This window comes from Pseudophryne corroboree, chromosome 6, assembly GCF_028390025.1.
Source record: "Pseudophryne corroboree isolate aPseCor3 chromosome 6, aPseCor3.hap2, whole genome shotgun sequence".
Taxonomy (NCBI): domain Eukaryota; kingdom Metazoa; phylum Chordata; class Amphibia; order Anura; family Myobatrachidae; genus Pseudophryne; species Pseudophryne corroboree.
This window is the reverse complement of record NC_086449.1, coordinates 207,829,377-207,841,679: the sequence shown is the minus strand read 5'-3', so window position 1 is coordinate 207,841,679 and position 12,303 is coordinate 207,829,377. Positions and strand designations below refer to the sequence as shown.

Here is a 12,303-nt window from a genome sequence, read left to right as displayed (position 1 = left end):
GAATTATTTATGCTGCATGTTGTGCGCCTCCACGGGTTGCCACTTGATGTGGTCTCTGACCGCGGATCCCAGTTTGTGGCCAAATTCTGGAGGGCATTTTGTTCCGATCTCCAGATTTCTGTCAGCTTGTCGTCAGGCTACCATCCGCAGTCTAATGGGCAGACTGAAAGGGTGAACCAGTCCTTGGAGCAGTTCCTCAGGTGTTATGTCTCCAAGTGTCAGACTGACTGGGTTGCTCATCTGTCCATGGCGGAGTTTGCCTATAACAACGCAGCTCACTCTGCTACAGGGATCTCTCCCTTCCTTTGTGTGTATGGGCATCATCCTAAGGCCAATTCTTTTGACCCCCTGGACTCCACGCCTGGCGGTTCCTCTGTGGTTTCGGTCCTTAGAAGTATTTGGAGGAAAGTGAAGAAAGCCCTTGTGTCTGTGTCATTAGTGACCAAAAGGGTTTTTGATAAGTGGAAAAGACCCTGCAGCTTCAAATTAGGAGACTTCGTCTGGTTGTCTACCAAGAATTTGAAGTTGAGACAGCCATCTCATAAGTTAGGCCCCCGGTTCATCGGTCCTTATAAGATCACTAGGGTTATCAATCCAGTGGCATTTCAGTTAGATCTACCCCGTTCTTTGGGTATCAATAAAACATTTCATTGTTCCCTTTTAAAACGGGCGATTAGTAATCCTTCTTCCAGTGGAAGACCTTCCCCTCTTCTGATACGTGGCCAGAGGGAGTTTGTTGTTGAAAGGATTCTTGACTCCAAGATGGTTCGGGGTCGGCTGTCATTTTTGGTGCACTGGAAGGGGTATGGCCCGGAGGAGCGGTCGTGGGTGCGCAGTTGTGATCTTCATGCCCCCAGACTGTTACGCTCTTTCTTCTCGCAGTTCCCCGATAAACCCGGTGGTAGGGGTTCTTTGACCCCTTGTCAGAGGGGGGGTACTGTTAGGGTCTCCTGCTCTGTGCTGCCACGTCGTCATGGCAACCGGGAGACAAGTGCTAGCGGAGTAACCTGAGCGTAGTTGATACTCCGGTTCGGGTCTTTTGCTGTGCAGTGGTTACAGGCTCTGTGCACGGCAGGGGATCCGGTGCTGGTTTTTGTGCTCACAGTCTGTGAGGTCTGAGTGGGGCATGGACAGCACCTGCTATATAAACCCTCTTCTCAGGTTAGGCAGATGCTGCTGAATCTTTGTTGGTTAGTCAGTTCCTGAAAGCTAGCTAGTACTGTGTAAACTTTGTATTTGTTTGTTGCTTACTGCAAATAGGCCTTGGAATTTGGTATTACACTCTGCCAATCCAGACCTAGCAGTAAGACTGGAGTCAGTCGTTTAACCTGCTGGGGTTCTTTTGCTACTCTGTGAACCTAGCAAGTTTGCGGCTGTCTTCTCAGACTTGCCTGCCAAAATCCTTTCTCACTGTGCTAGGTGTTCAGGTGTCAGTTTAGTGGCAGTAAGCTGAACCAGTGCACTGCAAGTTAGGACTAGGATTGTGGAGACTCTCCTTGTGTCTATTATTCCATCTCTGACCAAGGAGTTTACTGCCACACCCGTTGGTAACCCTTTAGGGTTTTGCTGTTGCCCTTAGCAACAGCATTTCGGGTTCTCTACGTATTAACTCACTACATCTTGCTTCTTTCCATCTGAGCATTCCTAATACTAGGGAGACACCCAGTTTCTTAGCCTTTGGGCTTCTCTGTTCACTTTGTGTTTATTTTGTTACCCTATCACCTTCTGTGTATGTAAAGTCATATTCCCCAGTCTGTCTGTGAGTTCATTTGTTTTGCATCCCTCACCGTTCAGACACCAGTACATTCCTGCTGGCACTGGTGTGCATAACATAGTTGTGTCACAGGTAAACATTATTGACATCCTAATGAAAGAAGGTGTTGGTTAGCAAGAAGTATATACAAGTATACTTTTAAAGCTGTACAATATTTTTGCGTTTTAGAAGTAAAACCACAATAACATAGTTATTGTTCTATAGAATATCAATCAACTGTACAATCTTCAGCACCCCCATATTTGTGCTGACAAGTGAGATGCTTTAGTGACTATGGTCAAAGCCGTGTATCCAAGGAACTCCCTTTCACAACCAGCCAATCACAAACAGCTTATGTGGGAAACCACGTGTGGTTGGCTGCCAGTGAAGGAGAGTTCCAGGGATTCCCTGCTTTTTTTAAATGGAGATTTGTCTGGACCATGCAGGCATTATGGTGCATAATAAAGGTGTTTTGCAGTGCATAAAGAGTGTGACATGTAAAAGCACGTATCATTCTATGTCTGCCAAGAAAAGCAACAAGGAAATTGCATTCATCTCTCAATAACTATGATATCATTGGTTACTGTTTGAAGGTCAGAATAGGAAGACCAAATACCAATCTGCAAGTAAGCATACAATAGTGTTGCAAATAAAAATCTGATCTTTGCTTTAAAGGACTTGGCAATGTGAGAAAAAAAAAATCTAAATATGTCACTGAGAATGGCTGTACCACCTAACAATGACACTATTCACTTGTAACACATCAATCCATTTTTAAGGGTTATATCTTGGAATGTGTGACAGTCGGACTAGCCAACACTTAGATTTGGGGATAACTTCATGCAATCAGGTTATCATAATTATAAAGTTTCATTTCCAGCTTTACAAAAACCGGGAGTAGAGCAGCAAACTTTGTCAGTCAACCTTTGCTCGACTTGTCTTTACCCAGCTGGGAATAAACAAGACAGTGGACAGTTTTACAGAGATTTAGATGCCTTATGACTATAATAATAGTTTATGGGAACTTTTTGTATCTAACAATACTAGTACTTATACTGCGCAATTAAACATGCATCAAAAAATAAAGGCACCAAAGCATATAGCGTGAATACTTCCAAACATTGTGTTTCCCAACCAAGATATGAGGAAAGGAAAGAAACACTGACAGGCTGATGCAGATCTATGCCAGTTGATTTATGCCCGTTTGTAAAGAGTATCTTGCCCGTTTGTAAAGAGCATCACACTGCCATGCTTTGACAATGGATGTACGGGTCGGGAGTGTAGGTGTTGCAGGACTGTGTGCATTTCAAAGGCATCTACAATTACTACCGAAGAGGCCAAGATTCGGTCACATTTCTGTTTTGTCCATGCTTCTCATTGGCTAATACATGCATGAAAACTGCATTAAAATAAAGACAAATAGATATTGGTGCACCACTGCACACAATTGGAACTATTTTCTCAGCACTTATGTGCGACTAGCCATGAAAGAAGACGAAGGACCATATACTGCACAGTGGCTGTATGGGAGGATTGATAAGTAACCCTTTGGGTTGTTTCATTTAAAAAAAATAATGTCGCTTGTTTGTGTCCCAGACAAGTAGTGACTTTCATACTGAGGCAGGATTGAGGGTGTTACCCTTTCAGACCAAGCCTCTGACCCAGGATATTTCCGGGGCAACCTGGGTCCTGACTTGGTGGGTAAGGGTCAACCAGGTTTGTGCGTCCTGGGATCTCAATCCGGCTTGGCTGCAGTGTGAAAGGTATGACCCAGGACCACAACAAGGCCAAGGGTCTACGAACAGCCATTGACTCTGCTACAATCAGGCGTGCTTGTGCCAGTCTCCATCTCTCAACAGGAAAAGGGCTTTTATTATATACTTTTCCAGGTTCAGAAACCCAATGGATCTCATTGGCCCATCCTCAATCTCAAGGGGTTGAACAAATATCTGAAAGTACCTAGGTTTTGTATGAAAACCCTATGGTCCATAGTACTGGCTATGCAACCAGGGGACTATATGGTCTCAAATTATAGAGAAAGAAAAAAGACAAAAAAAAAAACTTTTTAGGAGCACTCTTCAAAAATTAATTACTGTAAATATAGTGTAGAATAGATATGTACTGGTGAAAAGCTTAAAATGTAACATTTATTCTGTTTATATTGTTTAAAATAAATACATAATGTCCAAAGTTTTTATTAAAATCTTGATTCAAGCGGTAATTGATAAGGTTTCAAGATAACAGTTGGTGAAAATATATTAAGTGATGCTATATCCAAGTTGAGCTCGAAAATAATTGTCTGTGATGAAAAATAGATAACAAGTAGAGTATTCATCCAATTATTAATAACGGTCCACAGTACCCAGTGTTTCTGAGTGGTCTCCCATCCAAGTACAAACCAGGCCTATCACAAATATATTATATTTGAAAATTAGTTTAATCCAGTCCATCTGTGCAAAATCTAACAGTACTCTATCACTCTCTCATCTGGTTGACGGCAGTACTGATCTGAGCATTACTCTCTTCAGTGAACATTTTGCAGTCACAACAGACAGCAGAAGTGTCTTATCTTCCTTAAGGCCTGGGGATTTTATTAATAACCAGAGCGCTCATTTTCACTTCTCAATTATATCTGCCTAAAAACCTTTTCTCCTTTTCCAACACTCTCTCATCTGGAACAGTCCTGGGACCAATACTTTTAGTTTTGGACCCAGGCCCAGTACAGGCAGCAGAAATGGGTTCTTTTTCCTTGTTTCATCATCCTGGTATAATCACCCACGGTCATACTATCCTGAATACGCCGATCCCGTTCAATCTCGGAAGCTAAGCAGGATAGGCCTTGTTAGTACTTGGATGAGAGACCATTCAGGAACACTGGGCACTGTGGGTAGTTATTAATAATTGGATGAATACTTTACTTGTTATCTATTTTTCATCACAGACAATTATTTTAAAGCTCAGTTTGGATATAGCGACACTTAATTTATTTTCACCAACTGTTATCTTGAAGCCTTATCAATTACCAGTTGAATCAAGATTTTAACAAAAACTTTGGATATTAAAGTCTTTATTTTAAACAATATAAACAGAATAAATGTTACGGTTTAAGCTTTTCACCAGTACATATTTATTGTAATTCATTTTTGAAGAGTGCTCCCTAAAAGGTTTTTTTTTTGTCTTTTTTCTTTCTCTATAATATTGTAGCTTGATCTACAAAAAGTATTTGGGAGCACCACCAATAAGTAACTGTTGTAGATTGTGTCAACAGTAGTATGTATATTGGTTCTTTTATATTGTCTCCCTGGATATACAGGACGATTACCTACAGATGTATCCTCTTACATCCTTGCTGCACTCACACTAAACAGCCCTTGAAGTTGCACCATGACGTGGTGGAACTCGGTAGCACAGAGCATCTTTTTTGCATATTTTCTACGAAAATACATCTTAAACGCAAAGTAATGCAACAGGATGCACAAGCAGCTTCTGCTCATTAAAATTATATGTTGCATGCCTATATTCTGTGTGTAATTGCGGCCCTATCTGCATCCGAAATGCTACGTTACAGTGTTTTTCCATGAAAACACTGAAGCATAGTATTTTGTTTGCAAATACAGTTGCAGTCGCACACAGAATATAGCAGAAGCTGCTTGTGTGTCCTATTATATTACTGTATGTCTAAGACACATCTTCATGTAAAAAAAACTCAAAAAAAGATGCTCAGCGCTAGCGAGTCACATGGCACTCACGCGTTATGTATAATGTGACTTGCAGCGAATGGAGAAAATATGTAAGAGGACACATCTATATATGTACCACTACCTTTAGTGCCCTCTCATCAGCAGTTCCTCCGGTTTGACATCTGGCAGCAACATTTCAAGCTTTACCCTTTGGTCTGTCTTCGGCCCCACATGTATTAACCAAACTCATGGCTATCATGGCAGCTCAGCTGCGTCATCAGGGTGTCAGTATACTCCCTTATCTGGACGACTTGCTGATTCTAGCTCACTCTCCAGAAATCCTCAGCCAACAGCTTCAGATTGTCATAGCCTTGCTACAGAGCTGCGGTTGGCTAATCAACTGGATGAAGTACTCTCTATTCCCCTTTCAGAAGATGCTACATCTGGGAGCCCTGTTGGATTCTCAAGTACAGTATAAAGAATCCTCCTTCCGCAGGTCAAAATTGCTAAATTGCACCTGCGACTACGCAAGTTGCTCCAAAATTGCAGGGTGTCCATTCAGTTTGCAATGCAGGTCCTGGACTCAATGCTATTCACCTTTGACATGGTGAAATATGCTCAGTTCCACTCCAGGCCTCTAAAACACCTGATTCTACACAGGTGGACTAGAGACCCCAGTCAGCTAAAATTCCAGACGATGATTCTCACACTGGATGTTCGCAAGTCCCTCTCGTGGTGGTTACAAACCCCCAATTAGAACAAGGGCTGTCTATTCTGGATCCTGGACTTGGTTCTGCTCACCACGGACGCCAGTCTCCACAGATGGGGAGCTGTAACCGTAAGTCACACCTTTCAGGGACGTTGGACCCCTGCCGATAGGTACCTTCCAATTAATGTCCTCGAGCTTTAAGCTGTATACAGGGCTCTCATTCTGGCTCAAGACGTTCTTCATGGTCTTCCAATGCAAGTCCAGTCAGACAATGCCATGTCAGTGGCTTCTCTCAATCACCAGGGAGGCACTTGCAGTCCCTCAGCAATGGCCAAAGTGACACAGATTTTCTCGTGACCAGAATGCCATGTCCATCCATCTCCGCAGTTTTCTTCCCGGGAGTCCTCAACTGGGAAGCAGACCTCCTCAGTCGCCATGACATTCACACCAGGAGTGGTCTCTACATCCCGAAGTGTTTCAGCTTCTGGTGAACAAATTGTATCTCATGGCCTCCATACAGAACTACAAGGTACCCGTATATGGGTCCTGGACAGGGGATCCAGATGCCGTCTTCATGGACATACTAGACGTCAGATGGCATTTCCGTCTAGCATACATGTTCCCCTCGATATCCCTCCTTTCCAGGGTGCTTCGGAAAATTCAGGCAGGAAGGCAACACCATGATCCGGATATTCTCAGCTTGGCCCAGGCACCATTGGTTTGCAGATCTGCACAGTCTATCCATAGACGTGCCACTCCAGCTGCCTCTACATTCAGACCTCCTGTCACAAGGTCCTTGCCTACACCCAGACCTAGCTCAACTTTCTTTGACGGTGTGGCTCGAGTCAGCTATTTTAAGGTCTAAGGGGTTCTCACGTTCTGTAATTCAGCCAATGCTCCGATCATGTAAACCATCTTCGGCCCTTATTTATTACAACATATGGCATTCCTACTTCCAGTAGTATACTCAGCGATGATATGATCCTCTGGTATTCTGAAAATCCAGGATCCTGGCCTTTCTCCAAGTGGGATTAGAATTTGGCCTCCACCTTGCTTTTCTTAAAGAACACGTCTTGGCCTTGTCAGTCTGGTTCCAGAAACTGGTGTGTACAATATGATATTCTCAATCTGTGCTTGCAAACAGTGGAAACCCGTGTGGTCACGAATAGAGCCTTCACCAGACCCCTAAATATGACAATATAAATCCAAGGTGTGGCCACTCGTGGCGCTACTGATCAGAGCCGTAACTAGACTTTTTGGTGCCCTGTGCCAGAGAGAGAATTGGTGTCCCCTGCCCCCCTTTTTTTTCAATAGGGACATAAGGTGCATGCCTCATGTTGTTAATCACTTACAATACCTTTTATTAAATAACGTATTTTAATATATTACCATACCCAGGATTCAAAGCTAAAACCTGTTGAATTCTAATCAAACACCCTACTCATTGAGCTATTGGATCCTGCATAAAAACTATTAGAACTATATGAAGCTACTGGTACTTTGTAAAATAATAATCAACATTGCAATTGAGCAGATCTATGTAGTGTACACCCGCACATACAATCTCTTGCAGCCACATACTACATAGATCTGCTTCAGCCACAGTGTTGATCATTTTTTCACAAAGTACAAGGTAAGCTTCAAATAGTTAGAATTCATAGCTCCAGAGGCGGAACTAGCGCCAGTGCAGGCAGTGCCTTGCACTGGGGCCCGCAACTGTCAAGGGGCCCGCAGCCAGAACGGCATGTAATGAGTCAAACTGACTCATTACATGCCGCCTGGCTGCCGCTGTTTTCCGCCGCCGCCGAGGAGAGGATGCGCACCGGCTATGGGGGGACGGGTGGGGGGGGACGGAGGAGGGAGCCGCAGCAGCGCTGTGTCATTGGTAGAAGCGCTGCTGCTGCTGGCCCTCTCCTTTACCATAGGCTGCCCTCCGCCGCTGTGAATGCTGGGATGCGCATCGCATCTCAGCATTCACAGCGGCGGAGGGCAGCCTATGGTAAAGGAGAGGTCCAGCAGCAGCAGCGCTTCTACCAATGACATAGCGCTGCTGCGGCTCCCTCCTCAACCCCTCCTCCTCCTTCTTCTCCCCTGCCAGAACAGAAGCTGCACGAGGAGCCTGAGCCAGCGGAAACGGTAAGTATACCTATTCTATCTATCTATCCTGTTTGCCGTAATGTGCAAAACATGGGACGCGGTCTGCCGTAATGTGCAAAAAATGGGACGCTGTCTGCCGTAATGTGTAATAAATGGGACGCTGTCTGCCGTAATGTGCAAAAAGGGGACGCTGTCTGCTGTAATGTGTAAAAAAGGCACGCTGTCTGCCGTAATGTGTAAAAAAGGGGACGCTGTCTGTCGTAATGTGTAAAAAGGGCACACTGTCTGCCGTAATGTGTAAAAAAGGGGAATCTGTCCGCCATAATGTGTAAAAAAGGGGAATCTGTCCGCCATAATGTGTAAAAGGGTCTCTACCTGGTGTAGTGGTACTACCGTGCGGCGTAATTTGAATAATGGACACTACGGTGCACCGTTATATGAATTGGTATTATTTTGTGGCCACACCCCTTCCCACGAAGCCACGCCCCTATTTTTGTGCGCGCGCCTGCGGCGCGCACTGCCCCTGTTTTACATAGAGGGCCGGGGTTCCGATGCCATTTCTTGCACACAGCACTAAAATGTTTAGTTACGGCACTATTGCTAGGCATCCATTTCCCTGGCCCTGAGCAGGTCCCCCTCACCAGATCCTCTCCAGGGGTGAGGCGGTGGACTTAGATGGGGGGGGCCCAAAGCCAGGGCCGGATTAACAATGGGGCGGGTGGAGCTGCAGCTCCAGGCCCTCCCATGAAAATAGGCCCACAGCCTCCCCTGCAGTGATGTGCAGCCAATGTTGACAGGTGAAAACAAATCCTGTCACACAAGGCTGAAGACAGACTCGCCACTAACAGCCCAGCTCACCTCCCGCTCCGCTCCCACCTCCCCTCCTCACCCCGCGATCAGCAACAGTAAGCCCATCCGCCCACAAACATCATGAAGCTCCGCCCCCAGTTGCCCGGAGCTCCGCCCCAGTCATCAGAAGCTCCACCCCCTCCCTCGCTGCACCGAACGGCCACGAACTGCGGAGACTGCGGACACTCTACCACCCCCCTCTCCTCTGGCTATATCTCCCACCTTCTGCACAGAGCTAGGAACGCAGAAGATGCGGGGGGGGGGAGAGGGGAGAGGATCTGCAGGCTGAGTGGTCCCACAACCGCAGTGATTTGATGAGTCTGCCAGAAGACAGCAGCCCTGGAGTCAGTCACACCTTCGCTCTGCTGTGCTGGCTCCACCTTGTAAAAGGGACTCTGCTTCCTCACGCACTGCGGATCACACTCAGACTAGGTGAGTGTGCATATACAGCAGCTTACACTTTTTTTTATCCCACCACTTACACCCCCCCACTCGTTTGTGTGTTTTGTGCCCATTCCTCTATGTTCTACTTGATCCAATGCTGCTCTTACCCCCTCCTCTCTATTCCCTATACCTCCCCCTCTCTCTATTCCCTATCCCTCCCCCTATCTCTCTCATCCCTATCTCTCTATTCCCTATCTCTCTATTCCCTATCCCTCCTCCTATCTCTCTCGTCCATATCCCTCCTCATATCTCTCTTGTCCCTATCCCTCCCCCCTCCTCTCGCTCTCTCTCTCTCTAAGCACTATTCCTCCCCCTTCCTCTTGCTTTTTCCAGCGCCGTAACTAGGTGTATGCAGAAGGGGCATTGCCCACAGCGCACACCTAGTTAGAGCGCATATTCCCCCTGCGCTCCCACTGTCCGTCCCCGACTACTGCGCTCCCGCGGCCTACCTCCTCTCTTGGCCCCTGCGTACTGTGCTTATACGGCCCCTCCTCCATCGGCCCCCGTGTACAGCGCTCCCGCGGCCCGCCCCCTCTCTTGGCCTGCAGAGCAGTGTACAGAGGGGCGGTGGGTCAGGAGCCAGCAGCAGCACAGCCACAGGAGGAGAAATCACGTAAGTGGCTGCCCACACACTACACTACACTACACTAAAGTACACTACACTACAGTACACTACACTAAAGTACACTACATTACAACCTAAGGGTAGGGGGGCTGTAAGGTGCTCTGCCTGCCGTAATGCGTAAAAGGGGGCTCCACCGGCCATAATGTGTAAAAAGGGGACGCTGTCTGCCGTAATGTGTAAAAAGGGTATGCTGTCTGCCGCAATGTGTAAAAAGGGGACGCTGTCTGCCGTAATGTGTAAAAAGGGGGAGGCTGTCTGCCGTAATGTGTAATAAAGGGACGCTGTCTGCCATAATGTGTAAAAAGCTGTCAGCCGTAAAAAAGGGTATGCGGTCTGCCGTAATGTGTAAAAAGGGGATGCTGTCTGCCGTAATGTGTAATAAGGGGACGCTGTCTGCCCTAATGTGTAAAAAGGGGACGCTGTCTGCCGTAATATGTAAAAAGGGGGAGGCTGTCTGCCCTAATGTGTAATAAGGGGGCGCTGTCTGCCGTAATGTGTAAAAAGGGGACACTTTCTGCCGTAAGGTGTAAAAAGCGGGACTGGCTGCCGTAATATGTAAAAAGGGGTCGCTGTCTGCCGTAATGTGTAAAAAGGGGACGCTGTCTGCCGTACTGTGTAAAAAGGGGGACGCTGTCTGCAGTAATGTGTAACAGGGGCTCGACCTGGTGTAGTGGCGCTACTGTGCAGCGTAATTTGAATAATGGAGACCACTATGTACCGTAATATGAATTGGTATTATTTTGTGGCCACAACCCTTCTCCATGAAGCCACGCCTCTATATTGTTTATGTGTGCCTGCGGCGCACACTGCCCCTATTTTACATAAAGGGGGGGGAGGGGCGCCGATGCCATTTCTTGCACACAGCGCTGAAATATCTAGTTACGGCACTGCCTCTCTCTATTGCCCCACTCCTCTCTCTCTCTCTCTCTTTTCCCTATCCCTCCCCCTCCTCTCACTCTCTCTATTCCCTATACTTCCCCCCTCTCTCTATTCCCTATCCCTCCCCCCTCTCACTCTCTATTCCCTATACCTCCCCCCTCTCTCTATTCCCTATCCCTCCCCCTCTCTCTCTGTTCCCTATTCCTTCCTCCTCCTCTTGCGCTCTCTATTGCCTATCCCCCCTCCTCTCGTTCTCTCTCTTTTCCCTATCCCTCCCCCTTCTCTCATTCTCTTTCTATTATCCCTCATTCTCTCTCTATTCCCTATCCCTCCCCTTCCTCTTGCGCTCTCACTCTATTCCCTATCCCTCCCCACTCCTCTCACTTGCTCTCTCTATTCCTTATCCCTTCCCCCACCTGTCGCTCTCTCTCTATTCCCTATCCCTCCTCTTGCTGTCTCTCTCTATTCCCTATCCCTCCCCACTCCTCACTCGCTCTCTCTATTCCCTATCCCTCCTCCCTCCTGCCGCTCTCTATTCCCTATCCTTCTTCTTGCTCTCTCTCTCTATTCCCTATCCCTCCCCACTCCTCTCACTCACGCTCTCTATTCCCTATCCCTCCCCCCTCCTGTCACTCTCTATTCCCTATCCCTCCTCTTGCTCTCTCTCTTTATTCCCTATCCCTCCCCACTCCTCTCACTTGCTCTCTCTATTCCCTATCCCTCCCCCTCCTCTCGCTCTCTCGCTATTCCTTTTCCCTCCCCCTCCTCTGGCTTTCTCTCTCTATTCCCTATCCCACCCCCTCTCTCAATTCTCTATCCCTCCTCTCCTCTCGCTCACTCTCTCTATTCCCTATCCCTCCCCCCCCTCTCTCTATTCCTTCTCCCTCTCTCTATTCCTTATCCCTCTCCACTCCTCTCCTTCTCTCTACCTCTCTCTCTCTTTTGTATTTATCTAGGGCTATTTTTGGACCAGAAAACCCCAGAACGCAGTTCCTAAAGGTCTTTTCTAAAATGACATCATCAGGAACGGCGTTCCAGGATGTCTGTGGCCTACCCTGCTGCTGCCGCCACTTCCCGTGTCTGAAGGGAGGAGAGCACAGCGTGCATCTTTCCTGTGTGCATACAGTAGCTCACATTTTTTCGGCCATTCAAAATGTAGCTCAGCTGTCAGCCAATCAGAGCTCGTGGACCGCAGCGGTGGCTCATGATTGGCTGCTGCCCCACAAGCTTTGATTGGCTCACAAGCCGGCGCCATATTTCAAATGGC

The 12,303-nt window shown here is 47.0% G+C and overlaps 1 pseudogene; it reads left to right on the top strand.

The window, feature by feature from the left end:
• The first annotated feature begins 4,526 nt into the window (after positions 1-4,526).
• Positions 4,527-4,643, top strand: LOC134937373 (5S ribosomal RNA; annotated as a pseudogene).
• The last annotated feature ends 7,660 nt before the right edge of the window (positions 4,644-12,303 follow it).